The 11483-nt window shown below is 40.6% G+C and overlaps 1 long non-coding RNA gene across 1 annotated transcript in view; it reads right to left on the bottom strand.

Annotated features, from left to right (window-relative positions):
* Positions 1-11483, bottom strand: part of LOC134455907 (uncharacterized) — a 39953-nt gene that overhangs the window by 6137 nt on the left and 22333 nt on the right. Inside the window, exon 3 of the long non-coding RNA XR_010036199.1 lies at positions 153-359. This is a non-coding gene — a long non-coding RNA (uncharacterized LOC134455907). The remainder of the gene's footprint in view (positions 1-152; positions 360-11483) is intronic.

Genomic DNA, 11483 nt, shown 5'->3' with positions numbered 1-11483 from the left:
CTGTATAATAATGAAGGGAGAAATAGCCTATAAGGACTCTGCACTACATTTCTAAATGCAATACAAGTTTAGTTTTAGAGCATCCTTTTATATTATCCACCATAGCTTAGCCTACATAACACCATAACATAACTAGTCTTGATTATACTTACATTCAAGATGAAATAAATCCATACGTAACTGGGGGGAGTGATTAAGAATCACAGAGCCATCCCTTTGCTTCCTTGGGCATATTCTCAATGAAGTGGCCATCTGCTGAAAGGAACTGCCGGCTCCTCAGAGTAGCTCAAAGTTGGCTGCTGGCCAATGGACCCAGAGGAGGAGCTTCTTTCCTGGAACAGCTGCAGTGGTCAGGGGCCCTGAAGGAGATGACAAGATAACATGCACCATCCAAGGACAGATTAATGCATGGGCCTACTGGGTCTAGGCCCAGGGGCTCTGGGGTCAAAAGGGCCCTGAAGCCCAAGCCTCTATATTTCCATTCTCATATTGCATTAAAATCTCCCTTTTAACAACTATATTTTCAAAATGTTCTCAGAGGACCACCATCCATACCCCCAACAACATAGACTCTCATATCTGGCCTAAAACCTTGAATTGTTTGTACACTAACGGCACTCATTGAGTGGGGCCTTTCTTGTCGTCTGGCCCAGGGGCCCATGTGCTGTAAGACCATCTGTTGCAAGTTTACACGTAAAAGTTCTTTGTGTGTCTAGCTGACATTCAGCAAGAATTTCACAGGGTTATCTTTGTACTCAGGGACAAATACAAGTAGGCGACAGGCCCGGGTATGATAAACAAGATGGTGCTAAAGTTTGTGCGTCACTTACTTAACAAATTGAGGGACAGCAACCCTGGGAGAGGTTTATTACTATGGCCTTGGTGCATACTGTCAATACCGCATGTGCTGTAGTCTGTCCTTGGGCCTAAACATACCAGCTACTTTCTTTCAAGACCAAGGTCAGGCAGCTGGTAGCCGATGACAGAACATGTCTCACTGATACATCGCTGTTTCCTTAGCCTTCTCACGGTACAAAGATATATCCATTCTCATATTGCGATAAAATCTCCCTTTTAACAACTATATTTTCAAAATGTTCTCAGAGGACCACCATCCATACCCCCAACAACATAGACTCTCACATCTGTCCTGAAACCCCAAATTGTTTTGTAAACTAACGGCACTCATTGAGTGGGGCCTTTCTTGTCGTCTGGCCAGACCAGCTACTTTCTTACAGGCCAAGGTCAGGCGGCTGCTAGCCGATGACAGATAATGCCTCACTGACACATCACTGTTTCCTCAGTCTTCTCACTAAAGCACAAAGATAGCCCTGTGACATTCTTATGACAATTCTGAGTGCCTGTCTTTGATTGAGAACAGTCGGTGGCTATCTGCTAGACATCTGTTGTCAGAGTGCTGAGGATATGAGTCAGGTGTAGTGCAGCTTATCACTTGAGGACAAGGTGTAAATTCACTTCTAGAGTTACCATTTCAGCAGTATCTGAAATGTCTTTTACTCATTTCATAATATACACTAAGAGAATATAATTAGAGGAAATATGCAGTCATTAAACACTCAAAGGCCTTTCAGATTGTGTCGTTTTATGTTGTTTTCTTTTTCCAGATATTCAAATGTAATTTTGTGGAATAACAACTGACCTGACCAGAGGTCACATCATTAAGCCTCGTTCACACACGTCGCTGCTAGTGACTCGCTCAGCGAATTAAGTCAATAGAATGTCTATGTGTTCCAACGAGACGAGTAGGCAAGGAGTGTACAAGTGATGTGATGTGATCTCCCCCCAATTTCAATCAAAGGTGTAAACCATCATATATCTCTGTATGCGGATGATATTGCTCTTTATTTATCAAACCTAACTGAATCAATCCCAAGGTGCCTTGAGATCTTCGATGACTTCAGCAATCTAAGTGGCTACCAAATTAACTGGTCAAAATCAGTCCTAATGTCCCTTAATGATTCAGGCAAAAACATACATTTACCACCCAACATACCTATTGTCTCAGAATTCACATATTTGGGAATCAGGATATCTACGTCACTTCAGCAAATAGTAAAGCAGAACTATACAGTAATATTTAACTGCCTTGTATTGTTAAGTTTAATGGTGCCCATTTCTGTAAGTCATCCTTGATGTTATTAAATATTACTGTATAGTTCTGCCTTCACTGAACAGTCTCCCATATGGAATAATCACAATCTTATGAATGGTAACAAACCATTCACATGCAAATCATGGTTGGACAAAGGAGTCTGTCATTTAAAACACATCTTTAATGAGAATGGTCTCAGAACATTCCAGGATCTACAACATAGCTACTCACTACCTGGTACATCTTATTTCATGTATCTTAGGTTAAGATCTGCATTTAGAGCCTATGGTGTCCCTTGGGGGGAAACCTCACCCCTCATCCACTCCTAAAGTGGCTACTTTCATTCTTTTAAAGGTCTGTCTCACCTATATATGGGGAACGGGTACAGGTCTTTTCGTCGAATGGATTCTTGAGAGGGGACCATTCGAACAAAACGTTGGACCATTCGTATAAGGCAGGGGATCTTTCGTCGAGGACGTTCCGTCTACCGCAAAAGCCTACGAAACGTCCTTAAAATTGAACTAAAGATCCTTAGGTTTGAACTAAACGTCCCTTCAGCCTGCCTATATTAGAAATGTAAATCAGCTTTTTTAACGCTCATTTTTACGAGTTTTGTTTATTTAAATATGTAAATCAGCTGTTTAGCCTATAACGCTCATTTTGGTCAGTTTTGTTTTTTGTTGATTTAAACATGTAAATCAGCTGGGTTTTTTTTGCTGTTTTTAGATGTGCTTTATAAATAAAATGTACTTAATCATTTTAACTGGTGTTGTTGTTTTTTTTACGTTTAGGCCTATGCCGTTACATTTTTTGACAATTTACGTTTACGCCTTACATTTTTTGACAATTATCTAGGTTACTTTCTACTCCTTACATTTATGGAACAATATTTGAGAAGCTTTTTTTTCACTTTTACGCCGTTACTTTACTCCGTTACATTTTTTTGACAAATATCTGTAGGCCTATGTTAGGCCTACTTTCTAGGCTACGGGCAGCGAGACGGGACCAAGCACAGCCTTGTCGCTTTGAATCAGGGCAGCTTGCGTCTAAGTCTTGACCACTGAGCACATTTGGTTGTCATGCAGCAAGTTTTCTGACTTTCCGGTAATTTTTTAGATGAAAGCTTCTAGTTACCGTCTTCTGGGGGTCTGGAATATAACTACGTGTGGAGAGTAGGCCTAGGCATATAGCTTCACTACAAATTAAATGCAAAGCACTAGCAACAAGAGAAAGCTGTCTGCCGACACTTTGATGTTTCTGATTCTGAATGACAACAAATAGTTCGAGCATGAGCCAGAAAAGATACAACAGTGTCAAAAAACATAGCCTACAGAATGCACCCATGTTAAATCCATACAGTTTAAAGAGAGATAGAGAGAGAGAGAGAGAGAGAGAACGTCCCTTCAGGCTGCCTATTTTTTTTTGTTGGAAATCGTCCTCCAATCCCTTCAAGCCTTCAGGCTGCCTATTTTGTAAATGTTTAAAAATGTAAATCAGCTGTTTTCACCGCTCATTGTAACGTTTTTTGTTGATTTAAAATTGTAATTCAGCTATTTTTCACGCTGATTTTAACTGTAAAGGCAATAGTCTTGAGCATTTATTTTATTTGTATTAGGCCTCTTTATTAAATAAGCTGGTAGCTACCTACAGTTGTGCTCATATGTTTACATACCCCAGCAGAATAAACGCTTTCTTCGCGATTTCTCACAAAATATGAAGGATTACACAAAACCTTTTTTTTCACTCATTGCTAGTGACTAGCTTAAGATATTTATTAGCAATATTCTGTGTTTACTCTTTCAAAAGCATGATCACAACCCAAACTACCCAAATGACCCTGTTCAAAAGTGTACATACCCTAGTTGCTAATGCTGAATATGGCCCTGTTTAACATCAGGGACCGCTCTAAATTGTTTGTGGTAGTTGTGGATAAGGCTCTTAATGTTCTCAGATGACAGAACAGCACATTCTTCCTGGCAGAATGGTTGTTTCCTATAATATTTTTGGGTGTCTTGCTGGAACCTCACATTTGAGGTTTCCCCTGAATGGCTCAATGATGTTGAGATCAGGAGAGTGAGACGGTCGCTCAAAAACTTCATTTTATTCTTTCTGAAGCTAGTGACGGGTTGATTTGGCTTTCTGTGTTGAAATATTGTCATGTTGGCATGTCGAACCAATGGACCATGTGCAGTTTCAAGGCTGATGTGTGTCAAGTTTCCTCCAGTATTTTTCACAGGGCAATGTATTCATCATTCTGCGAGTATGGATCAAAAGTATGATGCATTTGTAACTCAAATGTCCCCATGAAATCAGTGGTCCATGACCATGTTTCACAGAAGGGTATGGTGTAACTTTCATCATAGGCTCCATTGACTGTTCTCCAAATGGTACTGTTAATAGTGGCCTAAAAAAGTTCCATATTGATCTCATTTTTCCAAATGACTTTGTCACAGGCATTTTGATGCTTCTCACTGTGCTATTTGGTGTATCATATGCAAAATAACATGTTTGCATTTTTGTGGTAATGGCTTTCTCCTGGCAACCCCCAACAGCCCATCTTTCCTCAAGTGCCAACATTTTTTCATGTTGTCCTATATTTCACCTGAAGTTATTTTTTGGTTGTCCTATGCCTCCTGAACAATTTCCCTTTGCTATGATCATTGCAATGCAATGATTCCCTTGCCCATTGGCTTGATTCCAACCAAACTCCTCATATTGCATTTCTGAATTGAAATTCCAACGGTGCCAACATGACAATATTTCGACACAGAAAGCCAAATCAACCCGTCATTAGCTTCAGAAAGAATAAAATGAAGGTTTTTGAGCGACCATCTCACTCTCCTGATCTCAACATCATTGAGCCACTCAGGGGAAACCTTAAATGTGAGGTTCCAGCAAGACACCCAAAGATATTATAGGAAACAACCATTCTGCCAGGAAGAATGTGCTGTTTTGTCATCTGAGAACATTAAGAGCCTTATCCACAACTACCACAAACAATTTAGAGCGGTCCCTGATGTTAAACAGGGCCATATTCAGCATCAGAAACTAGGGTATGTACACTTTTGAACAGGGTCATTTGGGTAGTTTGGGTTGTGATCATGCTTTTGAAAGAGTAAACACAGAATATTGCTAATAAATATCTTAAGCCAGTCACTAGCCATGAGTGAAAAAAAAGGTTTTGTGTAATCCTTCATATTTTGTGAGAAATCGCAGAGAAAGCGTTTATTCTGCTGGGGTATGTAAACATATGAGCACCACTGTATTTTGGCCTCATTATTAAATAAGCTAACTGCCTATTTTGTTTTAGGTTTCGTTAGAATTCCTCCATAGTTCTACTTGTCAGACGTAGCCTAGAACTACTTGTAATTTGCACTATTGGTGGAATAGTTTTACGCAAACAAAATAGACACACGTGAAATCCCCAACACATATCCCCAGCACAATATTGCAACACACACTTTGCACAATGATATTGAATGAGTCCAATGTTCTTGCAACACTTTCCCCCTGCCCACATCAACATGAATGTAACATTATTCCTAGCGTGCGCGCTCTCGCTTGAAGGTGATTGCGATGTGGGTTTGAAAGTCAGTTTTCACTTCGCGACTCTAGAGCAAATCAGCTGTTACTGCGCCGCTTGCTTGCTGGTCAATAAACGTTGAACTGAACCCTTTTGTGTGCGTGTATGCATGCGTATAGCCTACCAACGTCTGCCCATGGCACGCGATGCATAGACAGTTCCAACACCAAATAATAAAGAGTAGGCTACATCAGAGCAGTGAGTCTTTAAATTCAGTGAAACGGTGTTTTTTTTTTTTTTTAAGTGGTTGCAACCATGCATGTTTTCTGTGGAAAACATCAGGTCCTCATGGCGACGCCAGGCTTGCTGAAAACGGTGACAAACACAATTCAGAATACACATTTCTTAATGGGTCGTTGTTGAGAACAAAGTGTTCGCTAATGGGCATGAAGTCTTGTCATGCAAATGACCTGCCGTTTTCAGTGGAAGTTATCCCCCCTCCCGCATAGACAAGGCATTGGCAACCCTTTCAACAGGGCCACGCAGAGTGGACAGTAGAATGCTGCTTGAAATAAGTCGATAATGAATAAAATATTACACGCAACGTCTACAAGAAAAGTAATGGCTATTATTACCGTTGCGCGTAAAGATGAGGAAGGGATGGATAGATGGATGGATGCTGTCCTATGTAAGGGGCCGTCAAACAGTCTACATGACATCTTCATTAAAGTCGTTAAAAAAGTACTTGTCAACAAAATCATGCCCCCGAAATCCGCCTCCATTTAAGGCAATAACCAACTGTCGGTCTGCATATCACTGCAGCGTAATCGCTCCCAAATGACTTCAGGCCGGTGAATGGTGAGCGCGATGCAATTAATTTTTCTGATTCCATTCCGCAGTTGGATGTTTATTCAGTGGAATTATGTGCGTAATATCAGCTCCATCCATCAAATGCAGCACAATCCCCGTTACTTTCACGTGAGGTTCAAATAGACATTACTCGACAAAAATGCCATTCTGGGTACCAACAACTGAAGTAGGCTACAACATAGAATATGTACCACATATAGGGGATTACCACCCAGATTTGGTGCAATTTGAGGGCAAATTTCAATATGCCAACTACGACTTTGAATCACTTATTTCCCGGGATTCCCGGGATATTTGTCTTTTCCTGGCATTTGATTCATTTTCATTTTCAGTCCTCTATGTGCGTTATGCCCAAATTTTATTGAATACAGCGCAGGTTTTGAAGTTCACCAAACGAGCATCAACTTTGTGCAAGTCATTAAAACTCTTTTTTTACCAGCACTGACCTGTGCACTGTTTCATTTATTAACTAATTGCACTTCCTGCCTTCTCGTTTCACATGTGACAAATAAAGTGCTTGCATTGACACGCTGTTGTTTTAATTTCGCATTTCTTTCATGTCCACTTAGTATGGTTTATCCAATTATCCATGGATGCAGGATCATTCACTGGACTGGACACTATTGTAAGAGGTGAAATTTAGACCACGATTCAGGAACGACAGACAACAGGAGTAAAGGTTATGGTAGTTTTATTTTTACAATTTCATAAAATACAATTAGGAGGGAAAACCACCACAATATCCATGCAGCCAGCAGCGTCTGTAAACTGCTATCGTCTTTGAATAAATGAATAAATAATCACAATCTGGAGACACTCGGGCGATAGTAGCCTACAAAAGTAAAGTTAAGTTAAACACTCAGCCACTGCTGCCGGCCGTTGGCTCGTCAATTACTTAATTCAACTATAACACGCGCAATAGCCTACCCAAATGCAACTTACCCACAGTTCCCAAAGCGACCGGCCGCACGCAATGGATACCTACAGCCCACATCCCGACAGACAGCTCAGCAGACAGCTCAGCAGCCCTGCCCCACCCCAGCGTGTAGCACACATGTCTACACTATTGTCTGAGTGTTGTTATTTCAAGAAAGCAAACTGTCACTGCCCGCCGGCCGCTGTCGTGACATATTTTATTAACACTAGTATTTTTTTTAACAAGTGAGGAGTTCGTTGATAGTTTCCTTGCAGCCTGCAAACAGTTTGAAGCGCAATGTGGCTGTAACACGTTAGAAAGTAGCCAAACTCTGTTGCTTGTTAACCTTTTTAAATTATGCGCGTAATGGTGGGGTGGCGTCCGCGCCATATCCTGAGCGTATTGCCCGGTGCATAATTCCAAGAGCAGTATAATGAAAAGGAAGAAAAGGAAGATGATGGGCCAGACCCGAATCGTTTGTCCCCTGTCTGTCGGTTTTATTTACTTTTTTCGGCTTTGTTTAATACAGTTTTTGATTCTGCATTCAGCTCTAGTGTGCTACTCCTTTCTTTCTTTTTAAATTATGAGCGTTCCATGAACTGTCTTTCTTTGTGCACGCTATAAAATGGCAATACACCTGTTACTATAAACTACTGGTTAACTATGGATGCTTTCTAATGTTGGTAAAGGCGGCATAAGCGGGATAATGTATTGTCCACACGTGACTACGGAAAATATATTTCCTTCGAAGCGGAATAACAGCACTCCGCCTTCGGCATCGGGGGTGTTATTCGCCCCATAGGAAAATATGTTCTTATAGTCACGTGTGGACAGCGGTGTAGTCTACTTTTTTGAAGTGGGTATACTGTACATTCTCGCATTTTTTGAAGTGGGTATACTGTATATATTTATGCCAGTCTAAATAATGGATAAATCAATTTTAAGTGGTTAGGCCTATACTGAATCCCCTAAAATTTAGAAGTGGGTATACTCCGTATACCTGCGTTCTACGTAGACTACACCACTGCGTGTGGACAATACATTATCCCTTACCTTTACATTACTGTTGTAGGCCTATATTTTAAAACATTTCGTCGATATTGTAGCGGTGCAACCGACTGTAGTTTTAAGTTATGAGATGGGCGCCAGTCAGGCAGCAATAAGACTGCCGTTACCTTTCCAAAAATGAATACAAATCAGTGACCAACACATTAGAAATAACTCAGATCATCACAACAATATCTTGTCTTATTTTTAGTAGTGCACTTTGGCAAAACCTTTGTTTGCAGACTTGTGCGCTTGGTCTCAATTTGGAACACTCACATCAATGTCTGGCTTTAGCGATTCTTGCGAATGGTGATTTCTCAGCGCACACTTCATGGTTCCCTCTCTCTTGCTCTCTCGGCTTGTTGCTTCCTGACAGTCTCACCCGCCATTTGAAATTAACCCCATTTTATAGACAGCACATGTAGTGCACAGGGGGTAACGCTGCTATCTCACTCTGGAGGAGGCAGAGGCAGTCCGTTACGATATAGTATATCTATAAAATAGGCTATAAAATAGGCCTAATGATAAAAAAGCAGCCTGAACTAAAATGAAAAAATAATTTAAAAAAATAAATAAAGACGCACGCAGGCACTTTCTACGTGGTTCGATTTTTGTTTTCATTGCATTGTGGTGGTAGGCACACAAGTTTGATAAAATATAAAAATAATAGGCCAATAAAATAGGCAGACTAAACTTAACGTCTGCCCAGTTACACGAAAGGTCTGCATGGGTTGAACGTAACGTCCTTAGGTCTTCTACGAAAAATCCTCAGGTACTGCACGAAACGCCCCATGCCTTCTACGAATGGTCTAACGTTTTGTTCGAATGGTCCCCTCTCAACAATTCATTAGACGAATCATCTCGAATTCTGGGGAACTACTAGCTCACACATGCAAACCACCCCCTGTCACTCTAATTTGGGATAGACAGTTATCCAAATATGGGTCTACTCCCAAGTGGACGTGCACATGGGAGGGTATTCCTACAGTGTCTAAGAACCCTGCACATCAGCTAATTCTTTTTAAATTAATACACAGAGCCTACACCACACCTTATCTCTTACACAAAATGGGTAGAATCACAAGTCCTTTATGCACATATTGTAACACTCAACAGATAGGTACATACATGCACATGTTCTGGGAGGGTTCTCCAATATCAAGATTCTGGGACTTTGTGTCTAAAACTATATCAGATGTCATCCGCACAGAATGCCCCAAAACACCTGATTTGTGTTTGCTGAATGACGACAACTCAGACCTACGTGTCACTCAAAGACTAACTCTGTGTGCTGGCTTGACAGCTGCCAAGAAAACCATTCTAAAACACTGGTTTAACCTTCAGCTACCCATGAACTCTGCCTGGCTCTCAGCCTTTAAGACTATTGCACTACTGGAACCATCTACAGGAAGAATTAATAAAGCCAAACCCCACACCATCTCCTCATGGGACATTGTAGTGTAAGAACTGTCTGAAATGTTGTCATTGTCTGTATCTTAATTGTATTACTGCATCCTTTTCCTTGTGAATTGTGTGTGTTACTGTATGAGCTCACTTTCCCTGTTGTAAATAGTTTTTATGTTTTTATATTTTTACTTCTGTCTGCTCAATAAAAAATGTTAATCACAAAAAAAAGAAAATCATTATGGACTTGCAGTAGTCACATTGTTGTTTGCTTAGGCTATTTCAAATTGAGAGCCCGAATATAAATGTGCGCATTATTGAAGATTCATTTGACTGATTAAACATGCAAATGGGTGGATCTTAGTCCCCATGTCAAATTCAAAGAAAACTAGAAATGCACTCAGAGAGTGCAGACCTCCGCAAAGGAAGCTGTTTGATAGAACATTCGACTGTTACAGCCTGTTTGTCTTTCTGCCTTGTTTTTGTGAATTAGAAAATGGAATGTCAAAATTCGCCCTATCCTGCAATGGTGGAGATCTTTAAAACATTTCTGGATCCCCATCGTGGTCCGGATAACCACCAAAATGTAATCACTTTTTCCTTTTGTCATTTCCAAGACCTCCATAAATTTTATCCAAATCTGTTCATGACTTTTTGAGTTATTCTGCTGACAAACAAATAAAAAAAGACAGACAGACAGACAGACAGACAGGCAGACAGACAGACAGACAGACAAACCAATGCGACCAAAAACACAACCTCCTTGGCAGAGGTAATTAAGGATGTGTGAGTATGGAGACTGAGGATCATTCACCTTTGGAAGTGCAAGGTCATCTTTTGGCATGTGATGCACGCGTGTGAGCATTTTAAAGTCGCAGCATTAACACCTTGTGGGTGACTTGGTGCTTTCCTTAGTGTGTCTCCCTCCCAGACAAGTCACTTCTGAGTGCAAGACCTTACAGGCCTTTGGGCTCAACAACTTGTCGACATCTTGTCTGCAAACAGCTTAACAAGTGTCACTAGATTCACAGGATTAGGCAGGTCAGAGGGCAGATTCTGAGTTAACGTAATGTTTTCACTAGAATGACAGGCGTTTTTCATGTCTGGATGAAGCATGTTTTCACTTATGACTTAATATGTTTCAGTATCATGTTTTTAAATTAATGAAGCCAATATTTCAATGTGGACTGACTTACAGTAAAGGCATTTGAACCAACATCATTAAAAAAAATTACCAATGTGATCAACTTGTAATCTAATTGTGAAATACATTCTAATCTCTCCTGTCTTGTCTCGTGTCAAGTGCGTAATGTGACTCAATATGAGTATACAATCACTCACGAAGGAACCTGAGCTGAATTTCACAGGATTATCTTTGTCCTCAAGGAAAAAATGTGGTTCCACTGAGATGCTGTGACTCCAGGGGGACGTGAACAACAAGGTGACAATACAGCAGGTGGCCCCATGCTCTGACCTTGCTTTGGTCTACAAACGTTGACAGCTGTAGCCGTCTTTTGAAACTTGTTAAATTTCCAAAATGTTTAAAGGGCACATAACATGTAGTGTTTCTCTCCCTTGTCTCATTGCAAGCAATATGACCATGCAGTTCT

Source organism: Engraulis encrasicolus, chromosome 9 (assembly GCF_034702125.1).
Source record: "Engraulis encrasicolus isolate BLACKSEA-1 chromosome 9, IST_EnEncr_1.0, whole genome shotgun sequence".
NCBI classification, from domain to species: domain Eukaryota; kingdom Metazoa; phylum Chordata; class Actinopteri; order Clupeiformes; family Engraulidae; genus Engraulis; species Engraulis encrasicolus.
The sequence above is the reverse complement of the archived record's forward strand: the minus strand, read 5'-3'. Positions and strand labels throughout refer to the sequence as shown.